Source organism: Bos grunniens, chromosome 11 (assembly GCF_055505025.1).
Source record: "Bos grunniens cultivar Pamir isolate PY7600 chromosome 11, Bosgru_T2T1.0, whole genome shotgun sequence".
Classification (NCBI taxonomy): Eukaryota; Metazoa; Chordata; class Mammalia; order Artiodactyla; family Bovidae; genus Bos; species Bos grunniens.
In genome coordinates, this window is record NC_141175.1 from 75,775,403 (window position 1) to 75,803,072 (window position 27,670).

The 27,670-nt window shown below is 40.4% G+C and overlaps 2 protein-coding genes across 11 annotated transcripts in view; one reads left to right on the forward strand and one right to left on the reverse strand.

Annotated features, from left to right (window-relative positions):
- LOC147363331 (uncharacterized) overlaps positions 1–27,670 on the forward strand; it is a 342,275-nt gene that overhangs the window by 292,528 nt on the left and 22,077 nt on the right. The gene's annotated exons all lie outside the window — the stretch shown is intronic.
- The window catches only part of LOC147363332 (uncharacterized), a 791,043-nt gene continuing 781,956 nt past the window's right edge, over positions 18,584–27,670 (reverse strand). Inside the window, exons 7-8 of the mRNA XM_086327063.1 lie at positions 27,427–27,532; positions 18,584–19,661 (exon numbers count right to left, since the gene is read on the reverse strand). The gene's annotated coding sequence lies outside the window, so the exon portion shown is untranslated. The remainder of the gene's footprint in view (positions 19,662–27,426; positions 27,533–27,670) is intronic.

The following is a 27,670-nucleotide window of genomic DNA, read 5'->3' on the forward strand; positions in this document are numbered from 1 at the left end:
TTTTTCCTGAATAACCATTCTCTGAATGATATCCCATTTTTAATTATTTGAGCACCTATATAGCTACAATTATCCTTATGCAGGTAAGTGATATGATGGGGTGGAGGGAATGCTATGAAGTGAAGTCGCTCAGTCATGTCCAACTCTTTGTGACCCCTTGGACTGTAGCCTACCAGGCTCCTCTGTCCATGGGATTTTCCAGGCAATAGTACTGGAGTGGATTGCCATTTCCTTCTCCAGGGGATCTTCCCAACCGAGGGATCAAACCCGGGTCTCCCTCATTGTAGACAGACACTTTACTGTCTGAGCCACCAGGGAAGGTGCTACCTTATTCTGAATAAGGTGCTTACAACATTTTTTATAACTGACTTTTTCACACATACCATCTGAGAATACACATGAATAGCTGTTAAATGGAGCAAACAAGCCTAAGCTGAATTAATAAGAATGTTTTCTTCATTAAAAAAAAAAGGTTGCAGAATGACTCTTGTCCTTACTTTCCAGAACCAAATCTACTTAGTGTTCACTAAGTATTAAGGAAAATTATTTGTCTACAATTAAAGTAAGAAGGCTTTTCTCTTTGTTCATGCTTCAAATATCTCTGTTAGTTCTTCAAAAGGAACCAGAGCCTTGAACACTCAGAATACATAAAATATTTCTGTGTAATCTTTTTTGATTAGAACTGTTCAGTCAATATAAAAAGGCAGTTGAGAAATATTTAACTAAAACTACCAAAATATTCAGCCATATATTTAAAAATTCTAACTATTAATTCAACTCATTAACCTCCATTAAAATTCTAGTGCTTTAAATTAATTTACCCAAGGCTATAATACATTAAGCAAATGTCTAATGGTATTTGCTTCTATAACAATTCAACAATGCATGTTTGGTTTACTTCTCAATCTCTCTCTCTCTCTTTTTGTCTATGTCGCTCTTTTTTTCTATTGGCCATTAACTGTGTGACCTTGGGCAGGTTATTTAATCTCTTTGTTCCTCAGCTTACTCAGCTTTATAATGGAAAATGTAATAGTAAAACTGCTATGAGGATTTTACTCTATTTTAGGATCTACTTTGATCAAACTCTCAACTTCAATCTCTAAATTACTTACAATGGGGTAGATTATCTCTATTCAGACCTTGGAAGCCAATGACCAAGGGAGGCCAAAAGAGACTAAGACAGAAAGCAGCATCCACACTTCCTCTGGAAACTCCTAAAGGAATCTTACTATTTTCAGATCTCTTATCATGTTTCACTCATGACCAAAGTCTTCAGTGGCTCACCATTTCCTGTAAATACTATTTACAGCCTGATATTTAAGGATGTTATTAATATTGTCTCCACATATCTTTCAGCCCTGCTTACCATCACTGTGGTAAGTGATGCTTCATCAATGTGCTTCATCCCAATGGACTACTTAGTGTATTTTTAATTTTTCCAACTTTACATCAGTTTTCTGGAATGTTCTTCTTGAGCCTCGTTGGTAAAATCATACTCATATTTCAAAACATATCATAGAGTCTCTCTTCATAGGGGCAGAAAGACTTTTTCAAGTATTTGCACACATCCATACTCATTTCTGATCCTCCACGACCTGGCAGACACAAATGAATGGTTTATGAGCTCTTTATCAACGGAACTTCATAGCAGTTAACTTGTCTCTATAATGGTGACTATTTGTGCTTACATCTTTGCCAATATAATCATTTATCAAATTGCCAACATCCGTTGAATCATAGAAAAAGTGAGAGAATTCCAGAAAAACATCTACTTCTGCTTCATTGACTACACTAAAGCCTTTGACTATGTGGATCACAACAAACTGTGGAAAATTCTCAGAGATGAGAATACCAGACCACCTTACCTGCGTCCTGAGAAATCTGTATGCAGGTCAAGAAACATCAGTTAAAACTGGACATGGAACAATGAACTGGCTCCAAATTGGGAAAGGAGTATATCAAGGCTGTATATTGCTACCCTGCTTATTTAACTTATATGCAGAGTACATCATGCAAAATGCTGGGCTGAGTGAAACACAAACTGGAATCAAGATTGCCAGGAGAAATAGGTCACTTCAGGGACTTTTGAGAGTCCCCCGGACTGCAAGGAGATCAAACCAGTCAATCCTAAAGGAAACCAATCCTGAATATTCATTGGAAGGACTGATGCTGAAGCTGAAGCTCCAATACTTCGGCCATCTAATGCAAAGAACTGACTCATTAGAAAAGACCCTGATACTGGGAAAGATTGAGGGCAGGAGGAGAAGGGGATGACAGAGGATTAGATGGTAGGATGGCATCACCAACTCAATGGACATGAGTTTGAGCAAGCTCCGGGAAATGGTGGAGGACAGGGAAGCCTGGCTTGCTGCAGTCCATAAGGTCACAAAGAGTCATATTCTTGTCTTCTCTATTCAGTTTAAAATTATTTGAAACAGAAATAATGATAACTGCTACCTTGGAAATGCCTACTACAGTGCCCTGTTATTAGTAAGACCATAATACATATTAGGAAATTAAGATGAATTGAGCAATCCTTCTCCTCACATTACAGACTCTTACACTGCACACATCCACCTTTCATCAATAATCTACCAACTCTGTAAACTGAAAACTTAGTCTGAATCCTCCTCTCCTTCCTCTCTGCTCAAGAATTTAGCATCAAGGGCCTATCTGCAGTATAAATTGCCAGAAGGCGAGAAAGACTTTGATTACAGTTGTCGCTTTTTCTCTTTATTGGCCTCTACAGGATTTGTTTCTTTTTTAAAGCATTCTCCCAGTAGTCACATACCCAGCTAATGTTTACACTTATAATTATTCATGTCATTAGCAAATTTATTTCACCTCTCATTAGAATACACTAAAATGTTATACTAAAATAGGACAACAAAACCAATAATACATCACATACAATCTACTCAGACAATCTGATAAGAGGAGAGGGGATTTAACTTCAAAGGGAAAAAGACAGCTGAAGTTAAGACAATTCTACCAGGTTATCATGTTGCCTTTAGTAATTTATTTGAAGAGAATGAGTGCTGGCTCTGTAACTGATGCTATGGAAAATGAAATGAGAATTAATCATGGAAGGATGTCACAGTGCTGGAGAAAGGAGAAACTAAGAGGTAACTGACATTTTTTCAAAGGGGCCTCAGATTAACTATGCCCACAGGGACTTTGTGGAATTGTAACCAGGACTTAACAGTAATAATAACATATTTTTGAAAAGAATATTTTATCATCCTTGCTATGTGGAATTCATAAGTTGTATGCTTCTGGATTCCAAAAACTATGGCCCTTCAAAGGAGAAATAACTCTATTATTTTTTTAGATGTTTATGAAGTCTTTCAGCAGTGTAAAGAGGTGACTTGATTTATTCATCAGTTCTAGATACATTTAAAGAGAATCTTCTGTATGCCTGGCTCTCTTTTAGGGGCTGAGGCATACAATAATAAATAAAATAGATAAACAAAACAGATAAAACTCCTTCCTTGCATGAATTTCCTTCCTAATGATAGGAGTCAGATAAGAAAACAATATAAATAAAATATGCAACATGTTAGATAATAATGGATACTGTCCAAGAAAAAAGAAAGTAAGCATAGATTTCACAGAGAGTATGACAGTTAAGCAGATACCTGAAGAAGGGCGCAGGAGAAACACCATTGTATAACTAGAAAAAGAGCATTTCAGGCAGAAACAGTACAGAGAATTTGAGGAATGAGTGCAATTGGTTTGTACAAGGAAAATCATGGAAGCCATTCTAACTGGAACGGGATGAGCGGGGAGCAAGGGTAGTAGAGATGAGGCCAGACCACAGAACGTCTTGTAGGTCATTGCTAGGACATTAGCTTTTGTCTGACTGGCATGGGAAGTAAAGAAAAGTTTCAGTAGAGGAATGACACAATATGATTTATATTTTAACAGAATCACCATCTGTTTTGTTGAAAATAGACAGCAGGAGGGCAAGGAAAGAAACAACAGGACTGATTAGAAGGTTACTGTAGTGATCCAGGCGACAGAGACAGAGGCTTGCACCAGCTTTGTAGTGGTGGGGGGGCTGAGAAGTGGTTGAAATCAGCATCTGTTGATGGATCTGATAGGCAGATATAAAAAAGAATTCAAGGGTGGTTTCAGATGTTCAGTTTGGCAATTAGCAGTGTCGGTAAACAGAGCTTGTATTTTCTGGGACAAGGAACACAGGTAGACCTGAGAGTAAAATAGTTTGAGAGGAAAGAACTGCTTAAGGTAGGAATGTTTGGGGTTTGTACAGAAGATTGCAAATAGTTTAGCTTCCGTAAAGTATGGTGGGTGTGAATGGAGACAGTGGTAAATATGGTTGGACAGGTAGCCTGGGACTATATTGCATAGACAGTGGGGTCGTGTTGGTACTGGACCAGGTTCTTCGGAGTCCTTTATAGTTTCCTAAAAGCAGGGCTGCTTTTTTTCAATATGAGAGTTGCACAGGTGGCTTATCTCCTGAAACCTCCAAAGTCACACTTCAGGCTCCAGCTGAATTAATGGCCCCTGTTCAAAGACCCTAAGGGGTCTGTCTGCATTGCATTACTGCCCTGTGGGCTACTCTTCTATGAAGCCTGGGGGTTCAAGGGTAGCTTCCTAGCTCTCTCTTCCCTCTTGTTGCTCAGAGAAAAGAAGAAATATCCCACATTTCAATGTTAATCACTGCAGTGAGACAACTAACAGCAAAACCAAAACAGAACAAAACCCAGATAAAGTCAAAGACATCTTACAAAGCTCTTCTGGGTATACACTCTGCCTTTTAGTTTTGACTTCCTTCTGAGATAACAGGAAGTGATTTGCTGAGACAGTTCACTTTACTTAATGTCCCCCAGTCTCCATATCAACTTGAGATGTTTGGGGATAACTCCATGATGTACTGCCATTTTTATTGGCAGTAAGAATAACAATCCAACTTAATAAACTGTTTTCCCAAGTAAGAAAGATGTGTGACAAGACATAGAAGCAAGTACCACATACACTTGGCTAAATGGTGAAGTCAGATTTCAGGGTCAGAAGCCCCTCCCAGAGTTAAACCAGATGCTTAGATAATGTGATTAGGATTCAGATGCAACCCTCTCATTGTTCTAGGCCACTGCATTGACTAGACTCACAGAGTGTTCCTTTAAACACAATGACAGCTAGTTAAAGTTTAACCACAAGTGAGTAGAAATCCACGAGTTCTAAAAAACACATTCAAGTAGATAGAATAGTGTAAAAACTCATCCAAGTGGGTAGAACAGTATGAAGCTTGTTGCATTCAAAAGTAATTAAATGTACCAAAACTTAAAGTCAGGGCAATGAAAGGTAATAGTCTTAGAACTGAAGCACCACTATTGTTGAGGGAAAAAAAAAAATTGTTTACTTTTACTTTTCATTCTGAGTCTGTCTCTGCTATTGACTTAATGTGTGATCCTAGTCCAGGCAATTCACCTCCCTCTGTCTCATCGTCTTTTGAGCAAGAATAATAGCATCAAGTTTCCTTTTAAAGCATGTTAGGAGGAACAGATGCTTATTATAAAGAACACTTATTTTCTGAAGCACTGTTTACATGAACATGTTCATGAATATTTTTGAAGAAACACTCTGAATTATAAGCATTTGGCTTTGGCCTTGAAGGAATCTCTTGGGTTGCCTGTAGTTCAGAAGCTGAATCTGACTTATGCACATCACCTAGGCTTATATTGTTTGTTCACTTTTGATGTTTTAGCTGTGGCAAATACTCATGCAGCGAAATCATCTTCAAATAATCATATGGTGAATAATCATGCTTGCTGATAAAGTACAGGACCAAATCTTGAGAGGATCCGGGTTTCACTCAGTTACAAACTGTTGTTTTACAAACCCCTAGAAAAAAAGAAATCCAATGTGATCTCCCCAGTTTTCTCAATAGAGAAGTCTGCACTTCCTCCTGTTATCATCCTATGCCTTTCCTGAAATAATAACAGCTAAATGAAATAGCAATAGCAATACCTAAGTTTAATGAGCACTTACAATGCACCAGGAAGATCCTCTGGAGGAGGGCATGGCAACCCACTCCAGTATTCTCACCTGGAGAATTCCATGGACAGAGGAACCTGGTGGACTATAGTCCGTGGGGTTGCAAAGAGCTGGACAGGACCAAGGGACTAACACTTTCTCTTTCACTTACTATATACGCCAGTGCTTTGATGTATTACATTGAAAAATAACTATTTTTTTTCCTATTTTAGAGCTGAGGAAACTGAGACACAAAGAGATTAAGTAACCTGCCAGAGGTCACAGAGCTAGCAAAGGGCAGAGATAAAGAGGGACAGAGAGATGAAAGAGAATACAAAATTGCTTAGTACACAGAAGATGGTTAATGAATGCTTGCCCCTTTCTCTCTCTCCTACCCTCATCCCTTTCAATGCACGTATGAACTTATTTAGTAGTTCAGTTCAGTTCAGTCACTCAGTCGTGTCTGACTCTGCAACCCCATGAATCACAGCACGCCAGGCCTCCCTGTCCATCACCAACTTTTGGAGTTCACTCAAACTCATGTCCATTGAGTTGGTGCTGCCATCCAGCCATCTCATCCTCTGTCATCCCCTTCTTCTCCTGCCCCCAATCCCTCCCAGCATCAGGGTCTTTTCCAATGAGTCAACTCTTTGCATGAGGTGGTCAAAGTATTGGAGTTTCAGCTTTAGCATCAGTCCTTTCAATGAACACCCAGGACTGATCTCCTTTAGGATGGACTGGTTGGACCTCCTTGCAGTCCAAGGGACTCTCAAGAGTCTTCTCCAACACCACAGTTCAAAAGCATCAATTCTTCGGCTCTCAGCTTTCTTCACAGTCCAACTCTCACATCCATACATGACCACTGGAAAAACCATAGCCTTGACTAGACGGACCTTTGTTGACAAAGTAATATCTCTGCTTTTTAATATGCCATCTAGGTTGGTCATAACTTTCCTTCCAAGGAGTAAGTGTCTTTTAATTTCATGACTGCAATCACCATCTGTGGTGATTTTGGAGCCCCCCAAAATAAAGTCAGCCACCATTTCCACTGTTTCCCCATCTATTTCCCATGAAGTGATGGGACCAGATGCCATGATCTTAGTTTTCTGAATGTTACTACTTATTAATTCATCCATCTATTCATCTATTTATTTTTGGCCCAGCATCTTCTGAGCTCGACCATATGACCAGAATTGTGCTCAGTCCATAAGAGGCTTTATATCACTGGATTTTCTTCACAACAATTCTCTAAGAAGAATCTTACATCTGTCTGCATTTTATGGATGCAGAAATTTGGCTTAATAATGTTAAGTCAATTTTTCAAGATTGTAAAGGTAGAAAGTTGTGGCCTCTCCCTGTTATCATTGTGTATTTGTGGAGGGCAATTAGCACTCTTATTTCTTTCCCAAGGCACTGCCAAATTTGTTATTGCTATTGCTAAGTCACTTCAGTCGTGTCCGACTCTGTGTGACCCCATAGACGGCAGCCCACCGGGCTTCCTCGTCCCTGGGATTCTCCAGGCAAGAACACTGGAGTGGGTCACCATTTCCTTCTCCAATGCATGAAAGTGAAAAGTGAAAGTGAAGTCGCTCAGTGGTGTCCAACCCTCAGCAACCCCATGGACTGCAGCCTTCCAGGCTCACCTCTCCATGGGATTTTCCAGGCAAGAGTACTGGAGTGGGGTACCATTGCCTTCTCCCAAATTTGTTATAGTGGACTAAAATTACAAAGATTGCAAATTCCTCATGGGATAGAATAATGTCATGCATGATTCTATGCACCCATAGTATATCATGTGTCCCTAGGGTAGATGCATAATAAATTCTTACTAATTGAGTTTGCGGAGTAAATATTATCTTTATTACATAATTGAGGACATCAATTTTATAAAATGTTTAAATAATTTCCTTAACATCTACAAGGTTAATATAATGTACCACTCAAACCATGACATTTCTAGAAGTGAAAGGCTGTCCCTATGCATGAGGGGACACTAGCCTACCCTGGGGCTGTGTGGTCTGACCCAGATTACTGTTACCCTATTAACATTAAACAAATGATTGCTGGTCTGATGTTAACTGAAGAGTTTTCAGAGCCTCAACATTTTGTACAGGAAGAAATAGTGGAAAATGTTATTTCAACACCTTACCATTCCTTTCTCAACAGCACAAAATCTCTCACTTTTTCTCCTGGCAGAATCACGGGTGGGGAGTGTTAAGCTCTTCTTAGAAACTTCTCAAATCTTTGTAACTTAACATTTAGTAACAACTGATGCAGACATACCAGCCAAGTAATTTCTACAGGTTTAAGTGAAAGAGTGAATGGAAATCTGCAGCCTATCCAAGGTTTCTAAAACATCAAGCATTTCTCTGATAATGAGTGATGTTGAGCATCTTTTCATGTGTTTGTTAGCCATCTGTATGTCTTCTTTGGAGAAATGTCTATTTAGTTCTTTGGCCCATTTTTTGATTGGGTCATTTATTTTTCTGGAGTTGAGCTGTAGGAGTTGCTTGTATATTTTTGAGATTAGTTGTTTGTCAGTTGCTTCATTTGCTATTATTTTCTCCCATTCTGAAGGCTGTCTTTTCACCTTGCTAATAGTTTCCTTTGGTGTGCAGAAGCTTTTAAGGTTAATTAGGTCCCATTTGTTTATTTTTGCTTTTATTTCCAATATTCTGGGAGGTGGGTCATAGAGGATCCTGCTGTGATGTATGTCAGAGGGTGTTTTGCCTATGTTCTCCTCTAGGAGTTTTATAGTTTCTGGTCTTACATTTAGATCTTTAATCCATTTTGAGTTTATTTTTGTGTATGGTGTTAGAAAGTGTTCTAGTTTCATTCTTTTACAAGTGGTTGACCAGATTTCTCAGCACCACTTGTTAAAGAGATTGTCTTTAATCCATTGTATATTCTTGCCTCCTTTGTCAAAGATAAGGTGTCCATATGTGCGTGGATTTATCTCTGGGCTTTCTATTTTGTTCCATTGTTCTATATTTCTGTCTTTGTGCCAGTACCATACTGTCTTGATGACTGTGGCTTTGTAGTAGAGCCTGAAGTCAGGTAGGTTGATTGCTCCAGTTCCATTCTATGAGGTACCATTTCACACCAGTCAGAATGGCTGCGATCCAAAAGTCTACAAATAATAAATGCTGGAGAGGGTGTGGAGAAAAGGGAACCCTCTTACACTGTTGGTGGGAATGCAAACTAGTACAGCCACTATGGAGAACAGTGTGGAGATTCCTTAAAAAACTGGAAATAGAACTGCCTTATGATCCAGCAATCCCACTGCTGGGCATACACACTGAGGAAACCAGAAGGGAAAGAGACACGTGTACCCCAGTGTTCATCGCAGCACTGTTTATAATAGCCAGGACATGGAAGCAACCTAGATGTCCATCAGCAGATGAATGGATAAGAAAGCTGTGGTACATATACACAATGGAGTATTACTCAGCCATTAAAAAGAATACATTTGAATCAGTTCTAATGAGGTGGATGAAACTGGAGCCTATTATACAGAGTGAAGTAAGCCAGAAGAAAAAACACCAATACAGTATACTAATGCATATATATGGAATTTAGAAAGATGGTAACAATAACCCTGTGTACGAGACAGCAAAAGAGACACTGATGTATAGAACAGTCTTATGGACTCTATGGGAGAGGGTGGGAAGATTTGGGAGAATGGCATTGAAACATGTAAAATATCATGTATGAAACGAGATGCCAGTCCAGGTTCGATGCACGATACTGGATGCTTGGAGCTAGAGCACTGGGACGACCCAGAGGGATGGTATGGGGAGGGAGGAGGGTTCAGGATGGGGACCACATGTATACCGGTGGCGGATTCATTTTGATATTTGGCAAAACTAATACAATTATGTAAAGTTTAAAAATAAAATAAAATTAAAAAAATAAAGATTAAAAAAAAACATCAAGCATTTGATAAATGGATCTTGCCTTTATACAAACCATTTCGATTGCTAAGCCTTCATTTTTATATTCTGTACATATACCCCCATATACCATATGTGTGTGTGTGTAGGGAATATAATCCTGAGTGTGCACATATAGTGGCTACAAATCAAGATTGAATCATTTCTAAACTGTAATATTTTTTCAGTTCTTCTTTAAAATATAGACATATCGAATAACAGGCAAACAAAGGTCACCCAACACACACAGGATCACTTTTCACTTTTAAAAAATTAAAAAAGCAAGAGATTGTGCAAAAACATCCTGAGTATTAGTTATGTCAAAATGACCTTATAACTTGTAGAAAACAGATCTAATTGGGAGCTTAACAGCAACTAATGACTGGTAAAGTCTCCATCCAATGACAAATGTTCCTGGAATTCTTGCTTTAGAAACTACTGCAGGCATAGCTTATGAAGGAACTAAGACCCTGACTAGATAAGCACTAGCTTCCCTGGTAGTTCAGCTGGTAAAGAATCCACCTGCAATGCAGGAGACCTCAGTTGGATTCCTGGGTCAGGAAGATCCCCTTGAGAAGGCATAGGCTACCCACTCCAGAATTCTTGGGCTTCCCTTGTGGCTCAGAGGGTAAAGAATCCACCTGTAATATGGGAGACCTGGGTTCAATCCCTGGGTTGGGAAGATCCCCTGGAGAAGGAAACGGCTACCAACTCCAGTATTCTGGCCTGGAGAATTCCATGAACTGTATAGTCCACGGGGTCACAAAGAATTGGACACAACTGAGTGACTTTCACTTTCAGGTAAGCACTAAAAGCGCAGCCCTTGCATGATGAAACCATTATTTTCATGTAGCTGCAGGAAAATCCAGTAAATCTAAAAAATTTGGGGAGGTGATGCATGGAGGTTGGCACAGTAAACATCTAGATAATTTAAGCTACATAATTTGAGGTGAATGGTGTCCACTGGATATCTGAAAAGACTGCAGAGCTCAGAATGGACATCTAGCTGGTGTGAGCAAGAATAGTTACCTGTTTGTACTGTGTGTTTGATAGGTGAGTTGCATTTAGGGAAAGATTTATAAAGTTCTTCTGTGTGTGCTCAACTAGAATTTTTGCACAGGTTTCTTAAACCTGTGCATGTGTGTATATTTTTGCACACACATATACACATGAACACTCCGGCACATGTGTGCTCATAGACACATGCACACAGGAGCAGCTTGCATGTCTTTGGTAATGTTTCCCCATTAAAAAAGGTCTTAGCGATAATTTCAGAGACAGAAAGGAAAATATTTTAATGTGGGATCTTTGTTTATGGCTGATTTAAATGTTATCCATGCTTTTCTGTCTTGATAGAATAATAGGTTAGCAATGGGAAAGGCTTATGAAGCTTAATTGTCGTGTAATGCAAAGTTTCCACCTTGGCATTTCCTTCATGAAATTTGTTAGAAAATGAGCTAAAAATAAGATACCCTATTTTGAAGAACTGATCAGTGAATGCCAGTCTTCGAGAGAGTTTTCCAAAAGCATTTGTGTGTGGTACTACTGCATAGGAGTGGCCTAATTCAAATGCTTAATACCTGAGGTGAAACTTGCCCTCTGTAGTCAGAACTGGTTTCAGGTGTTTTCACTCTAAATCTTCAGAAAAATCCTTTCTAAAAATCTCATTTGAAAAGAATATTGCTTATTACACCATGAAAATACAGAAGGTCCTTTATCAAACAGCTGCATGGGAGACTCACCTTATCCATGATCTTTTATTCTCAAGCTCAGACTAAAATAGATATAGCCACCTGACTGTAGGATGAGAAAATGAGCTTTCATGGTTCATTGTTGGTATTTTGAATGCTCCATTCCTTACTCCCAAACCAACACCCTCCCCAATAAAAATACCACCACCAACAAAAACTCTACCTGCTATGTAAACAACTTGCTCTATTTAAACAAAAGATGGTCAAATCTATGAACTCTTATCCATTGAATGTCCAGCATATGGATGACTAAATCAACAATAAGCAGACTAAACCAATGATTAAGGAGTAAGCAGTTCAGAGATATCAAAAAAAAAAAACAAGAAAATTTTTGGAAACATTGATATTTTAGATTTCAAAAGAAATTATCACAGGAAATTTCAAAAGTGTTTAAAATTTTCTTGGGTTTATTTTACAGTTTAGTATTTTAAGTATATCAAAGACTTTGTTCCATAAATTTCTCAGGATTTAGAGGCACTTAATTTCTTAGTATGATCCTATTACACCTCACAATGAACTCTGTAGGTCCTTTTTGCAATTACACATAAATATCAAATTTAACACAAATATCTACTCTGAGCTCAGTATCTTCTGCTTCAATCCGTCACCTCATGAGTCTCTGACTCCCATTTCTCTTATCTCCTGCCTTCTTGACTGACCCCATACACATCATACTTCCTTCACAAGCTTTATCACACTACATATGCTTAAGTGAATATGATTTTTCTCTGCAAGATTCCCCTTTAACATCATATTTAAAAATTCCAAAAGTTATCCCCTATTTAAAACAACTTAACTGATCAGACAAAACACAACTTGGCTGCATCCACTCTGGCTGTGATACGGTTAGAGCTATTTCAAACCCATACTAATTATGAATAACTAAACAAACAGTTTAAGTGACAGGTATTATAATATTTGCATAAACAGTGTGGTATGTGAGCCCAGAGAAAGGAGCATTTGTCAGTAAGCACTCTTGATGTAAGAGAGAAACTGACTCCAGCTTGATTTATGGGGAAAACTATAAAGACTGTAAGAAAAGGAAAAGGGGCTAGAGAACTAGGCTTGAAAACTGGACAGGAATTGGGCAAGCAAAGACCATGATGTGGAGCAAAATCTAACCTGCTGGCCATTGCATTCCTTTGGATCAATCCGTGAATTTGCTCCTTTGCATCATTCACTCAAAATTCAAAGTGCTGACAGCAGAGTACTTGAGCACTGTGAGCTTTATCAATTTTAGATCACATACTTGTCCTGGAGTTTCAGGGCATTAGGGACAAGAAGAATTTGGCCTGGTAATATCAGAATTTAATACATGGAGCCAACAGTGACAACTGTGAACTGCGAATCCCTCTCCCCCAAATACCGTGCACACTGCCGAATTCCCCGAAGGGAGAGGATGCTAATAGAAAGGGTGGTGGGTTGGACAGTGACCAACTAAAGAATTAACAAATGTCTGTTTCAGTTCAGTTCAGTCACTCAGTTGTGTCTGACTCTTTGCAACCTCATGCACTGCAACATGCCAGGCTTCCCTGTCCATCACCAACTCCTGGAGCTTACTCAAACTCATGTCCATTGAGTCGGTGATGCCGTCCAACCATCTCATCCTCTGTCGTCCTCTTCTCCTCCTGCCTTCAATCTTTCCCAGCATCAGGGTCTTTTCCAATGAGTCTGTTCTTCACATCAGGTAGCCTCAGTATTGGAGTTTCAGCTTCAGCATCAGTCCTTCCAATGTATATTCAGGACTGATTTCCTTCAGGATTGATTGGTTGGATCTCCTTGCAGTCCAAGGGACTCTCTAGAGTCTTCTCCAACACCACAGTTCAAAAGCACCAATTCTCTGGCACTCAGCTTTCTTTACAGTCCAACTCTCACATCCATATGTGACTACTGAAAAAGCCATAGCTTTGACTATGTCTGCTTACTGAATCTAAGTCAGTGTCCTTGGTTAGAGAAAAGACCTAAAAGGAATGTGTTCCTGAAGAAGTATCATTTAAACTGAAAGACAAGTTAGAATTTGTAAACTGAAGGAAGTTAAGAATGAAGAATTTTTTAAAAAAATTGAAGTATTATTGATTCACAATGTTGTATTTCTGGTATACAGCAAAGTCATTCAGTTTATACATACACAAATATATGCACATATATGTACATGTATGTGTATATATAAACGCACACATATTTTTTATGTTCTTTTCCATTATGGTTTATTACAAGATATTGAATATAGTGCTCTGTGCTATAGAGTAGGTCCTTGTTGTTCATTTATTGTATATATAATAGTTTGTATCTCCTAATCCCAAACTCCTAATTTATCCCTCCCTTCTGCTTTTCCTCTTTGGTAACCATAAGTTTGTTTTCTATGTCTGTAAGTCTGTTTCTGTTTTATAAATAAGTTCATTTGTGTTATATTTTAGATTCCACACAGAAGTGATATCATATGGTATTGTCTTTCTCTGACTTTCTTCACTTAGTATGATAATATCTAGGTCCACCATGTTGCTGCAAGTGGCATTATTGAAAATGAATATTTTAAGTGGAAAACACACTATATGTGCAGAGACAGAGAAAGCCCAGCATTTTCAAAAATAGGAATATATTTGCTATGATGAGATTTTAGCCTGTAGGTGGAACAGTTAAAGGACATGAAATTGGAGAAATAAAAAGTTAAATCACAGAGATAAAATTTTAAACATATTATTTTGGCAATGTGAAGTCCACAAAGTATTTCAAACAAGGGCTTGCCAAGATCAGATTTGTGTTATAGAACGATTACTTAGGCTGCAGTGAAGAGAATGGAGTTTAGTGATTCTCTCAAATTTAAACTTGTTTCTTCAGGCTATGGGACAGATGTTAAAAAGGACAACTTCATGTTCCTTTTGCAGTTTATATTACCTCCAAATTCTTTGTTTCACTTACCAACTCACTTTTCTGATATGCAAACCTCTTGATATTATCATTCAAAAGAACTTACTTGGTATCAAATATCTTGTTTTGAGTATTACATTTGTTTTCTACTGTTGCTATATGCAGTCGCAGGCTTAGTGGCTTAAAACAATACAGATTTATTATTTCATAGCTCTGTAGGTTAAAGATTTGACAGGGATCTTACTGGGCTAAAATCAAAGTATAGGCTGAGGGTCTTACTGTGTTTCTTCCTGAGACTCGAGTGGAAAATCAATTATTCCCTTGCTTTTTCTAGCACACAGAGACTGTCCACATCCTGTAGCTTATGGTCTCCTTCTCCATATTCAAATCCAGCAATCTCTGGTTGAGTTCTCACATTGCATCATTCTGACTCTGCTTCTGCCTTTGTACTTCTTCCTCTGACTCTCTCTTCCACTTTTAAGGAGCCTTCTGATTGCATTGGGTCTACCTGATCATCTAGGATAATCTATTTTAACATTAGCTAATTTGCTACTTTAATTGCATCTGCAACCTTAATTCCCTTTTGTCATCTAAAATGACATATTCACTGGTTCTGGGGATTAGCATGTGGCTATCTTGGTGGGGCCACCACTACCATTTGCTGAATAGCCTCACAACCTTAGTCTTAGAATTGCCATGGTAGAGTCATAGGACTCTGACTCTGTTTTCCCCAGGGTGGAGCGTTCAGGCTGTGGTATGTCCATGATGCTAGATGTAAATTCTTCAGCTCCCAGGTTTCTCTCTTTCCATATCACAGTTACTGACAATCCCCATTCCCAGCTCTCTTGAGGAGGCACAGAATTCAAACAAAGTCTTTCATAAATTACAAACGATCTACTGATTGCCCTTAAAAAATAGCAGGGTCCTTTCCTAAGCATTCTCATTCAAGTCTCACACCAAAGCTTCACCCTAGCTTTTATTCTCCCTTGTCTTTTGCTATTTTTTTCAAATGATAAAACTAACGTTCAGAGAAGCTCAGGGTGCAGCTAATAAAGTTGGTGCTACTACTCCAGCCCAGGTCTCCAGTCTTCACGATGGAGTATCTGCCACGTTCCCACCATAACAGCTTGTCTATGGGATCTGTCCCTGGGCTCACGTATTAACATTAATCCCGCACATAATTCCTACCTTTCGTGAAGGAGTCTCGTCATTTCCTATTCACATGCTGCAGACCCTATCTGAGATTCTCCCACCATTGGTAATTCTCTCTGTACTGCGAGAGCCGCCACTGGCCTGTCCCCTTGCCACCACCTCCTGCCTCATGCCTGCTTTTGCAGCTGAACGGGCTTATTCTGGCTCCAGCCGTGCTCTTTTCCTCTTTGGATGGGAGGGAGGAAGGGAAAGATGAAGGGAGGGGAAGCAGTCCCTCTCAGAGATGTGGAAAGCTTTAGTGCCCTTCTCTCATAGATACCTGCTGTTTTGCTTTTGTTAGAAATCACCACCAGCCTGGCAATATCAACCTGCAATCTACAGTCACAATCAGATCAGACTCTTATTTCCTGGGATTCTGACAGGGACTGAGGCTTCAGAAAGTTATAAATATAACACTTTACACACTGAACTGGATACCCAGGGAGAAACCCCCTGCAATTAGCAACAGGACCTTGTACTGATTAGATACAAAGCTTTCAAAGAGTTCAGAGCCTGTGTTGTCAGGGCTTTACACGTATCCCCTACCCATCCTGAAAGGGCTCTAATAGCACAGAAGACATCAGGTACAAGTAAGTCTTTTTTAATGATCCCACCTGAAAATGATATTTGTAAAGTATTTTGAAGTTTTCAGATTCGTTTAACTCATGTGATTTTATTCATTGCTCTCAGCATTCTGTGAAGTAGGCAAGACAATTGCAGGTATCCCTTTCACAGATGGAGATGCTGCTGCTGCTGTTCAGTCACTAAGCTGTGTCTGACTCTTTGCGACACCATGAACTGCAGCACACCAAGCTTCCCTGTCCTTCACCATCTCCCAGAGCTTGCTCGGAATCATGTCCATTGAATTGGTGATGCCATCCAACCATCTCATCCTCTCTCGCCCCCTTCTCCTCTTGCCTTCAATCTTTCCCACCGTAAGGGTCTTTTCCAATGAGTCAGCTCTTCACATCAAGTGGCCAAATTATTGGAGCTTCAGCGTCAGCATCAGTCCTTCCAATGAATATTCAGGGTTGATTTCCTTTAGGATTGACTGGTTTGAACTCCTTGCAGTACAAGAGTCTCAAGAGTCTTCTGCACCACGGTTTGAAAGCATGAATTCTTCAGCGCTCAGCCTTCTTTATGGTTCAACTCTCACATCCGTACATGACTACTGGAAATGCTGAGGCCCGTTTTCACAGGGCTAGTGAGTGGTGCAATCAAGAGGAGAACTCAGGATCCAGGTTCCAATTCAATTCTCTTGTCCTATGCCTTTTTGTTCTCAATTCTAGCTACTCGCTTTTTTTTACTGCCTATTCCACCTCAGTGAAAGGTGGCTTGAGGGAACAAAAATGACAATAGATGCCAAAGCAGAGAGCTGTCTTTTAAAATACAGCTTTCAATGACAACACTGTTACCTAAAGTATATTTGCATTAGCCTGGGGCACTGTTCTCAGTAAAATTTTTCCCTTTCCAATTATGGGTATAATCAATAAATATGTACTGCCAGCCAACTTTGTAACAGCCCTGTGCTAAGTGCTGGAAGAGATTGCAAAAGATACAGGGTCAGAGATAAGGTTACTGTTGTCATAGGACTTACACTGAGTGGAGAGAAAAAGTAGAATCCATGAAATGCTAGAGAAGTATTAATTTTTTAAAGAAATGCACACTGAGAGTAAATGCACAAAGAATGGAATGAGTAGAAATGGGGTCTGAACTGTGCATGAAGAATTTAAGTAAGGGGAACAGGGGATACAGCTTTGTTTTAGTTTGTTTTGTTATTTGTATTAAGTTGGGGGACACCCTTAATAAAGATCTGGATGAGGAAACAGGTCTGCTTAACAGCCATCGTGAGGTTCTGACAGCTTTCTGATTTTGATAGGCCTCATCCTTAGAGCCATCTTTTTGCCTCTGGATAAATGATGGGGCCTCAACCTGCTGCTGCTGCTGCTGCTGCTAAGTTGCTTCAGTCATGTCCAACTCTGTGCGACCCTATGGACAGCAGCCCACCAGGCTACTCTGTCCCTGGGATTCTCCAGGCAAGAACACTGGAGTGGGTTGCCATTTCCTTCTCCAATGCGTGCATGCATGCTAAGTCGCTTCAGTCACGTCCAACTCTGTGTGACCCTATGGACAGCAGTCCACCAGGCTCCTCTGTCCACGGGATTCTCCAGGCAAGAATACTGGAATGGTTTGCCATTTCCTTCTCCTACATCCTTGCAAAACTCAGTGGGCAGAGTCTGAAACCCTTCAGTTTTAACTGTGAGTCCCTATGACCACAATCATCTATGAATGCTTTCCAGGATGCTCCCCATGCCCCTGTCCTCATCCTCACACATTTTTGAAGGTAATAAGGCTGCTGTTACATAATGCAATGGCCAGTACTTTCCCAGAGTATAAGCAGGTGTTTTAAATATAAGCTTTGGTATACATATCTCATATAAAAACTCCTGGTACACTCAAACTATGGTAAAGGCTTGTAATATGTGTCTCTATCAGTATCGCTTCTTCCAGACACATAGGGAGATTACTGATCATGGCTCCCTCCTTGAAACTGGGAAGTGATGTTTTGGCCTTGGGTTAGGCAGAAGTAACATGAGTGACATATGTCACTTTTAGATCAGAGCATTTAACTCTGACATAAGAGCCTCACAACTGGCGAAATCCTTCTGACTCCCAAAATGAGGAGGACGTGGAGCTGAACTGCCTCCTTAGGTGTGATTGACAGATACTGTGAAAGAGAAATTAACCTTTGTTGCTAAAATCACTAAAAATGTTGGCGTTGATATATTCTGCAGCATAACCTAGCCAATTCTGAATACTTTATTTAAAATTTTTTGAAAGAATGGGTGGAATAAATTCAGTCTACTTTCACCAGTGTCTGATTCTCAGCAGTCCCTCTTTATTTTCCTTAAAGACTTCTAAGTTCTGTCTGTTCATGATGGCTTTGTATTGTTTCTGGGCCCCTATCCAGCTTGGTTGGCATTTTTCTGAAATGTTTCTTGTGGCAGGGAATTATTTTGTCAAAGAAGTTGGACTAAGCCCCGGGAAGCCCTGTGGTAAAGCAGAGGCTCTAGATTTCAGACCTCTGTGTATTGCCCATTGACTGCATGTTCTTCCAGTTCTGATCCAGAAGCATCAGAGGGCCTGATCTTTCCTTCTGCCTGCTTTTAGGAAGTACTACCTTCTCTGGTGGTGCAGTGGTAAAGAATCCAGCTGCCAATATAGGAGATGCAGGTTCAATCCCTGGGTCGGGAAGATCCTCTGGAGGAGGAAATGGCAACCCACTTTCAGTATTGTTACCTGTAAAATTCCATGGATAGAGGAGCCTGATGGGCTACAGTCCATGGGATCGCAAAGTCAGACACTCCTGAACAATTGAACACACAGGTATCTTCTACCCCAAAGTATAAAACCTTGCTTTGCCAGAATAGTCCTAGGAGGAAGTTAACCAAGGTACAAATCCATCTTGTCTAAATGGGTCAATATATGTAGGCTGGAGAATGGAAAACTTTAAATCTGCAACGTTCTTTCTTCCTACTTCTTCAAGGTGTACTTTCTTTCCCTCTCCCTGAAAGTTCTAGCTGCTCCTGCCTGTTAGATACCATCTTCATTATTAGAGTACACTTTGTTGCCATAGCAATTCATTTCTACTCTCCCATTTTATTGTACTTCTAGCTGCTACAGGCAAAAGAGAAGGGGCAGGGGGAGCATGAGTTTTCTTTCAAGTGCCAGGCTTCTCCTCCTCTGAGAAACTTTTAACTCCCCCAGAAAGGGAGCTCACAGTCAGGAATAGCAGAGAGGGTGCGCGGCAGCAGAAGACAGGCTGTAGCTCACTAGTCTGGGACTGGAACAGGACTTTTGGCCCTGGTAGGATTACATCATTCTTGTATTCACTCTTTCTTTTTAGGCTTCAGCGTTTATACTTTAAAAGAAAACAAAAATAGGCTCCAGTTTAGGAAAAACAGAAATACAGTATACTAACGCATATATATGGAATTTAGAAAGATGGTAACAATAACCTGGTGTACGAGACAGCAAAAGAGACACTGATGTATAGAACAGTCTTATGGACTCTGTGGGAGAGGGAGAGGGTGGGAAGATTTGGGAGAGTGACATTGAAACATGTAGAATATCATGCAAGAAACGAGTTGCCAGTCCAGGTTCAATGCGCGATACTGGATGCTTGGGGCTGGAGCACTGGGACGACCCAGAGGGATCGTGTGGGGAGGGAGGAGGGAGGAGGGTTCAGGATGGGGAACACATGTATGCCTGTGGCGGATTCATTTTGATATTTGGCAAAACTAATACAATTATGTAAAGTTTAAAAATAAAATAAAATTAAAAAAAAAAAAACAAAAAAGTAAGCAAGCAGGCCCTCGATCAGTGATAAAGATCAAAGAGGAAGCAGAAGTTGGAAAGTTCTACCGAAGTGTGTTTCTAAGGTCCCAAATACTGTGTCTCAATGTATCTAAACCCCCAAATTACAATGTGTGTAAACCCCCAAATTACTATAATGATGATAATAACTTGCATGTGCATTTGGTGTATTTTTATATGTACTGCTTTTTTCCCCCAATCTTATTTCTTTTTACTTGAAGGAAAATTGCTTCATAATATTGTTTTGGCCTCCATCATATATCAACATGAGTCAGCCATAGGTTTACACCTTCCCACCTCCTACCCTTCTCACCTGTCTAGGGTGTTATAGAGGCCCCATCTGAGTTCCCTGAGTCATACAGCAAATTCCCATTAGTTATCTATTTACATATGGTAATTATATATGATAATAACTTATATGGGCATAGCACTTTGCTCTTTTAGTACTGCTCTTTTATGTACTGCTTATTTATATTTTTTTGGTGTTAAATGCTACCCTCTTAATGAAGACTTCTCCATGAACTATATTTCATACTGATGTCTTAATTCATCCATTTTGTTGCCTTTTCAACAAATACCGTCATATCTCTTACTACCTGAAGAGACAGCATCTTAAATTATCTAATCCTGCCACTATTTTACTTTATGAGCATCAGTCTTAGCCCAGCAGACAGGTCTTGCTGTTTGAGAATGGGTTCTCAGACAGCTTCTGTGACCCACATGGGGACCACTGCAGTGTGAGGCACTCTGTAAACTTCACAGGGTGATGGAAACTCAGACTTTTGTCCAGAACTACGAATATGGATTTGACACTTAGAACTGTAAAATTATCTGTCTGTCACAGGCCAGTGACTTAGGCTATTTGTATAGTAAAAAGTGCAATGAAGGTTTCCTTTTTCAGCGTGATATTAAACATCATCAAATTTTATAAATACTTCTTAAATATTTTTGTCGGAAGAAAGATCTGCGACTTTCAACTGTAATTTTTAAATGTTCAATATGTATAGACAAGCTGCTGTATTTTATATAAATGAATATATTCATAGAACAAACTTTAAATTTCAGAAAACAACACAGATTGTAGGAGTTTAAATTCCTGTTCATATCCCAGTAGCAATGAGTAATGTGTCCATTTTAAGAATAGTGGCAAATGATTGAGGAGGAGTGCATTTCTGCCCTTGCTGGAGGCTGCTATTTCGTGGAGAAGCATTTGTGGTCTGGTGACTCAAGGAGAGAGACAGGTAGCTACCCATATATTCTAAATTCTGCTTCCACCGCCCATCTGTCCCAGACTCATGCTGAGACCTTGTCTGGGTAACACTACCCTCTACTGGGTGGAACCAGAACAACAACTCAGTCCCTTTAATCGAGTGAAAGGTGTTGCAGTATTTAAACTCGAAGAGAGACCCTCAGGGATTGTTTTTACAGATGAGAAGACTGACATTCAGAAGGCAGAAATGTCAGGACTGTGACTCTTAACAGTTTACATCAGAGGCCAAAGAACTCTGCTTTCCTTACTCTTTAGCTGGCTAATTTCCCCAAAATTTCAGAGGAGGGTAGAGGCTCTGAACACAACACACAGCAAAAATACAAATGTATTACTTGCAGCTATAGGAATATTTGTTAATATTTATTAATGTCCCCTGCTGCATGAATTATCTGTGCTATTTAAACCTAGCACAGATAAATTTTTTTTAGATAAGCTTATCATAGACCATTGCATTATTTGTAAAACTACTTGAATACACTGCTTTCTTTTTTATCTTTTGTAAATGTTTCACCGTTTGCTGCTTCAACAAGAATGTGTCTTCAGATGGAACTTTGTCTTACGGGCCTATGGGGCTTTGATAATGGCACATTTTAAGAGCAGGGTTTCTCTAATTGTAATACCAATTAAGGCACCCTTACCTTAATTGGTATCCTTACTCCTTCTCCTACGTTTTCATGAGACATTATGTGTTTAGCTCGAGCATAAAATGGGCCACATGAACAGATGGAGGAAGCAGCCATCCATATGGGAAAGAGGGGATTGGATAGGCCAAAGTATTGGGTGACTTAAATTACAGTAACACCTGATCTCTCAGTAATCCAAATGTTGATCAGTCACACTTATTTAGCACACAGTTAACCTAGAAGCAGGCGATAACAGCAGCAGAAATATCCCATAAGAGGAGCCCTAGTGCTCTCACTTAATGTCTGTATTCTCTTATTTCACATAAATTCTTTAAAATAGGCCCAAAGTACATGAAGACAGCAGAGTCTGGGGTCAGGGAAGGAGCGGTGGTGGAATGAGCTGTTATAGGCATGTGCACACACAGGAGTTCAGAGCAACAGCTGGTGCTATGACAGAAAGCAGGAGACAAAGCAAGAGAGTTATCTAAAAGTATTGTGACCTCAAGATCACTAACAACCCTTTGCAAAGGGATCAAAATTCACACCTACCTCAGGAGAGTCTGAGTTAATTTTATAATAATGACCTGCATGTATGCTAAGTCACTTCAGTTGTGTCTGACTGTTTGTGAACCCATGGACTGAAGCCCTCCAGGCTCCTCTGTCCATGGGATTCTCTAGGCAAGAATACTGGAGTGGGTTGCCATGCCCTCCTCCAGGGGATCTTCCTACCCCAGGGTTTGAACCCACATCTCTTACGTCTCCTGTATTGGCAGGTGGGTTCTTTACTACTAAAGTCATCTAGAAAGCCCAATGAGTGAGTGAAAGTCACTCAATCGTGTCTGACTCTTTGTAACCCCATGGACTATACAGTCCATGGAAATCTCCAGGCCAGAATACTAGAGTGGATAGCCTTTCCCTTCCCCAGGGGATCTTCCCAACCCAGGGATCAAACCCAGGTCTCCCGCATTGCAGGCAGATTCTTTACCAGCTGAGCCACAAGGGAAGCCCAAGAACACTGGAGTGGGTAGCCTATCCCTTCTCCAGTGGATCTTCCTGACCCAGGAATCGAACCGGGGTCTCCTGAATTGTAGGCAGATTCTTTACCAACTGAGCTATCAGGGAAGCCCATGACCTAGAATGGTTTAAAAAAAAAAAAAAAGTTGTGTTCTATTAATATTTAATTCCACTTTAAAGTTAAAAAAAAAACAGCTCCATAGTCTTCATTTATTTAGATTTATATTCAAAAGCAGTTAGAATGACTATCCAGAATAAGCCATAAGATTACAAGAACTTGAATGAGAACCTACTATATAGCGCAGGGAACTCAAGTCTCAAAAAGACAGTATATATGTACATATATAGCTGATTCATTCTGCTATACAGCAGAAACTAATACAACATTGTAAATCAACTATACTCTAAATAAAAATTTTAAAAATGTTTGAGAACTAGATGTATTTTATTGGCTCTTTGGAATTCCCATACTAAAATAAAAAGTTGCTTTATTTAAGTCATTTAACAAAAATATATCAAATGCCTTATCTACTTGTTGCCAGGCAAATGTTTTAGTCATGAAAGGTGCTCTGTGTATCCAAATCATAAATGCTAGCCCTCATTGAGGACAAATGGAGGAAGGCATTCAATAGCAAAATACATACATAAATGTTTACAGAATATAACGCTTCCCAAGTGGCTCAGTGGGTAAAGAATCGGCCTGCAATGCAGGAGACACGGGAAGATGTAGGTTCGATCCCTGGGTCAGGAATATCCCTGAGGACGGCATGGCAACCCACTCCAGTATTTTGCCTGGAAAATCCCATGGAGAGAGGAGTCTGGCAGCTACAGTCAATAGGGTTACATAGAGGCAGACAAGACTGAAGTGATTGAGTACATATGCCCATATAGAATTTGAGATGCAAGCAATAATTTGAGGAAATATGAAATAAAAAATGAGCGCCAGTGAGGCTGGTGAGAAGCTGCAATTTTAAATAAGCTAGTGAGGAGCGGTTTCCCCGAGAAGCGGTTTGGGGAGCAAAAACCCAGAGAGGGTGAGGAAGCAAGCTATGCACTTGTCCACAGGAAGACTCTGGTTATCATATACATTTACACTGATTAACTGTGATTCTTCCATAATCTCAATTGCAAACCCCATGCTCTGACCACTGTCTCTTTTTATTTTCAGTTTTTCCTTCTACTCTCTGACTTCAACAGTCCTCGGATCTGACATTGATCTAAACCCCTTTTCACTGGTTTCATGTCCTTCAGTTCAGTTCAGTCACTCAGTCGTGTCCGACTCTTTGCAACCCCATGAATCACAGCACACCAGGCCTCCCTGTCCATCACCAACTCCCAGAGTTCACCCAGACTCATGTCCATCGAGTCAGTGATGCCATCCAGCCATCTCATCCTCTGTCGTCCCCTTCTCCTCCTGCCCCCAATCCCTCCCAGCATCAGGGTCTTTTCCAATGAGTCAGCTCTTCACATGAGGTGGCCAAAGTATTGGAGTTTCAGCTTCAGCATGAGTCCTTCCAATGAACACCCAGGACTGATCTCCTTTAGGATGGACTGGTTGGACCTCCTTGCAGTCCAAGGGATTCTCGAGTCTTCTCCAGCACCACAGTTCAAAAGCATCAATTCTTCGGCACTCAGCTTTCTTCACAGTCCAACTCTCACATCCATACATGACCACAGGAAAAACCATAGTCTTGACTAGATGGACCTTTGTTGGCAAAGTAATGTCTCTGCTTTTGAATATGCTATCTAGGTTGGTCATAACTTTCCTTCCAAGGAGTAAGTGTCTTTTAATTTCATGGCTGCAATCACCATCTGCAGTGATTTTGGAGCCCCAAAAATAAAGTCTGACACTGTTTCCACTGTCTCCCCATCTATTTCCCATGAAGTGATGGGACCAGATGCCATGATCTTAGTTTTATGAACGTTGAGCTTTAAGCCAACTTTTTCACTCTCTTCTTTCACTTTCATCAAAAGGCTTTTTAGTTCCTCTTCACTTTCTGCCATAAGGGTGGTGTCATCTGCATATCTGAGGTTATTGGTATTTCTCCCGGCAATCTTGATTCCAGCTTGTGTTTCTTCCAGTCCAGCGTTTCTCATGATGTACTCTGCATAGAAGTTAAATAAGCAGGGTGACAATATACAGCCTTGATGTACTCCTTTTCCTATTTGGAACCAGTCTATTGTTCCATGTCCAGTGCTAACTGTTGCTTCCTAACCTGCATGTAGGTTTATCATGTCCTTGCTGCTGCTGCTAAGTCGCTTCAGTCGTGTCCGACTCTGTGCGACCCCATAGACGGCAGCCCACCAGGCTCCCCTGTCCTCCCCTTTAAATTTCATGCTCAACTATTATTACCACTCTAGCATTTCCCTAAACTATCTTGCCCCATCTTGCTTCACCATACTTATTTATTACAGTAAAGCCTCAGCCCTGTGGAAATCCAGGGTCCCAGCTGGCACTAGTAGCAAAGAACCCACCTGCCAGTGCTGGATGGAGAAGGAAAGGGCAACCCACTCCAGTGTTCTTGCCTGGAGAATCCTGTTCTCGCCTGGAGAATCCCGTGGACAGAGGAGCCTGGTGGGCTGCCATGCATAGGGTCACACAGAGTCGGACATGACTGAAGTGACTTAACAGCAGCAGCCAGTGCTGGAGACATAAGAGATGCAGGTTCGATTCCTGGTTTGGGAAGATTCCCCTGGAGGAGGGAATGGCAATGCACTCCAGTATTCTTGCCTAAAGAATCCCATGGACAGAAGAATCCCATGGACTGCTGGGCTACCAGTCCATAGAGTTGCAAAGAGTTGGAAATGACTGAGGTGACTCAGCACGCAGGCCTGTGGAAATCCAAATTGTCTTCTACTCTGTCACTATAACCTATCTCTTTAAATTAAAGACTGCTAATCTCAACTAGGGGCTTCCCAGGTGGCTCAGTGGTAAAGAATCTGCCTGCCAAGCAGGAGATGCAGATTTGATCCTTGGGTTGGGAAGATCCCATGGATTAGGAAATGGCAACCCACTTCAGCATTCTTGCCTGGGAAATCCCATAGACAGAGGAGCAGGGTGGGCTATAGTCCCATGGGGTCACAAAAGAGTTGGACATGACTTAGCGACTAAACAACAATGGCAAAAATTTGAATTAGGTGCTGCCTAGAAATCATACCACAGAATTTTAGTCCATTTGCTCATCTACAATCCCAGATGTATATTCCACTCTTTCCTGTTTCATTTTAACTCCAGTTCACTCTCAGTTCTATGACCTTGCTTCCTATTTCACAAAGAGAAAAACAGTCCATTGGAAGAAAGCTGTCACAAGTTCCCACCACCATACCCGCCCAGCTACCAGCGTCAGAGCTGCCTTCTGCCCTATTGCAATAGATGCAGTGTCTGTGCTGCTAGGGCCACCTCCTTGGGGCACCGCATCTGATCCTACTTTGTCTGTCCAAGGACACTCCAGCAACCTTGTCCTTCATCATCAATTGTTTCCTTTTTACTGAACCCTTCTCATTCGCTTACAAATAAGCCTGCTCTGGAGTCTGTGTTTTCCTGATACCAATTCATCTATTTGCTTTTTTATAGCAACATTTCTGAGGAGTTTCCTCTCCTTAATATATCTGATTCCTCTTTCACCCATTAATTTGTTTTTTTGAACTGACTCCAATCGGGCTTTCTATGTTTGTAGCCCCCCTATATTTTCTCAAGCTCACTAACAGGCTCTACTTTGCTATATCTAGTGATTATTTTTCATCAAGATCGACCCATCTGTATCATTTGATTTAGTTTTCTTTATCTATTAGAGCTTCCCTGATAGCTCAGTTGGTAAAGAATCCGTCTGCAGTGCAGGAGACCCCGGTTCAATTACTGGGTCAGGAATATCCACTGAAGAAGGGATAGGCTACTCACCCCAGTATTCTTGGGCTTCCCTTGTGGCTCAGATGGTAAAGAATCTGCCTACAATGTGGGAGACCAGGGTTAGATCCCTGGGTTGGGAAGATCCCCTGGGGAAGGGAAAGGCTATCCACTCCAGGATTCTGGCGTGGAGATTTCCATGGACTATGGGATCACAAAGAGTCGGACAGGACTGAGTGACTTTCACTTTCACCTATTAAGGCTTCTTTTTATTGCCTGTCACCAAGTAGGTCCTGAAGGGATTTTGATGGGAATACACCAGAGTCTGGAACCCTCAATCTGTGGGGAACATTATAATAAAAATCAGATTTGTATAGTACTTTCAGTTCAGTTCAATTCAGTTGCTCAGTTGTGTCTGACTCTTTGTGACCCCATGAATCACATTCCACAAATATCGTATATAGCATCTATTTTAACATTTACAATAATCCCAGGAGAAAGGCATTTTTCAGATGACAACTGTTAAGAAGGAAGATGTGACAAAGACAGGATTACATACATTTACGTAGCTTCTCAGAGGCAGAAGCAAGCCTGTGTTGGATAGTGGATATTGGACAGTGGGGGTCGAGCAGAGTTGAGTAGTTCAGCATGCTGAAGAGGAAATCCTGCCAAGGGAAAGAAAGAACATCAAAATAAATAAGTAAAGCAAGATGGAAGATGCTAATTTTGTACTGTTTGTCATTTTTCACCCAAATGATTTTAAAGCATGAGACATGCTACTAGAAAAGTTTAATAGGGAAGAA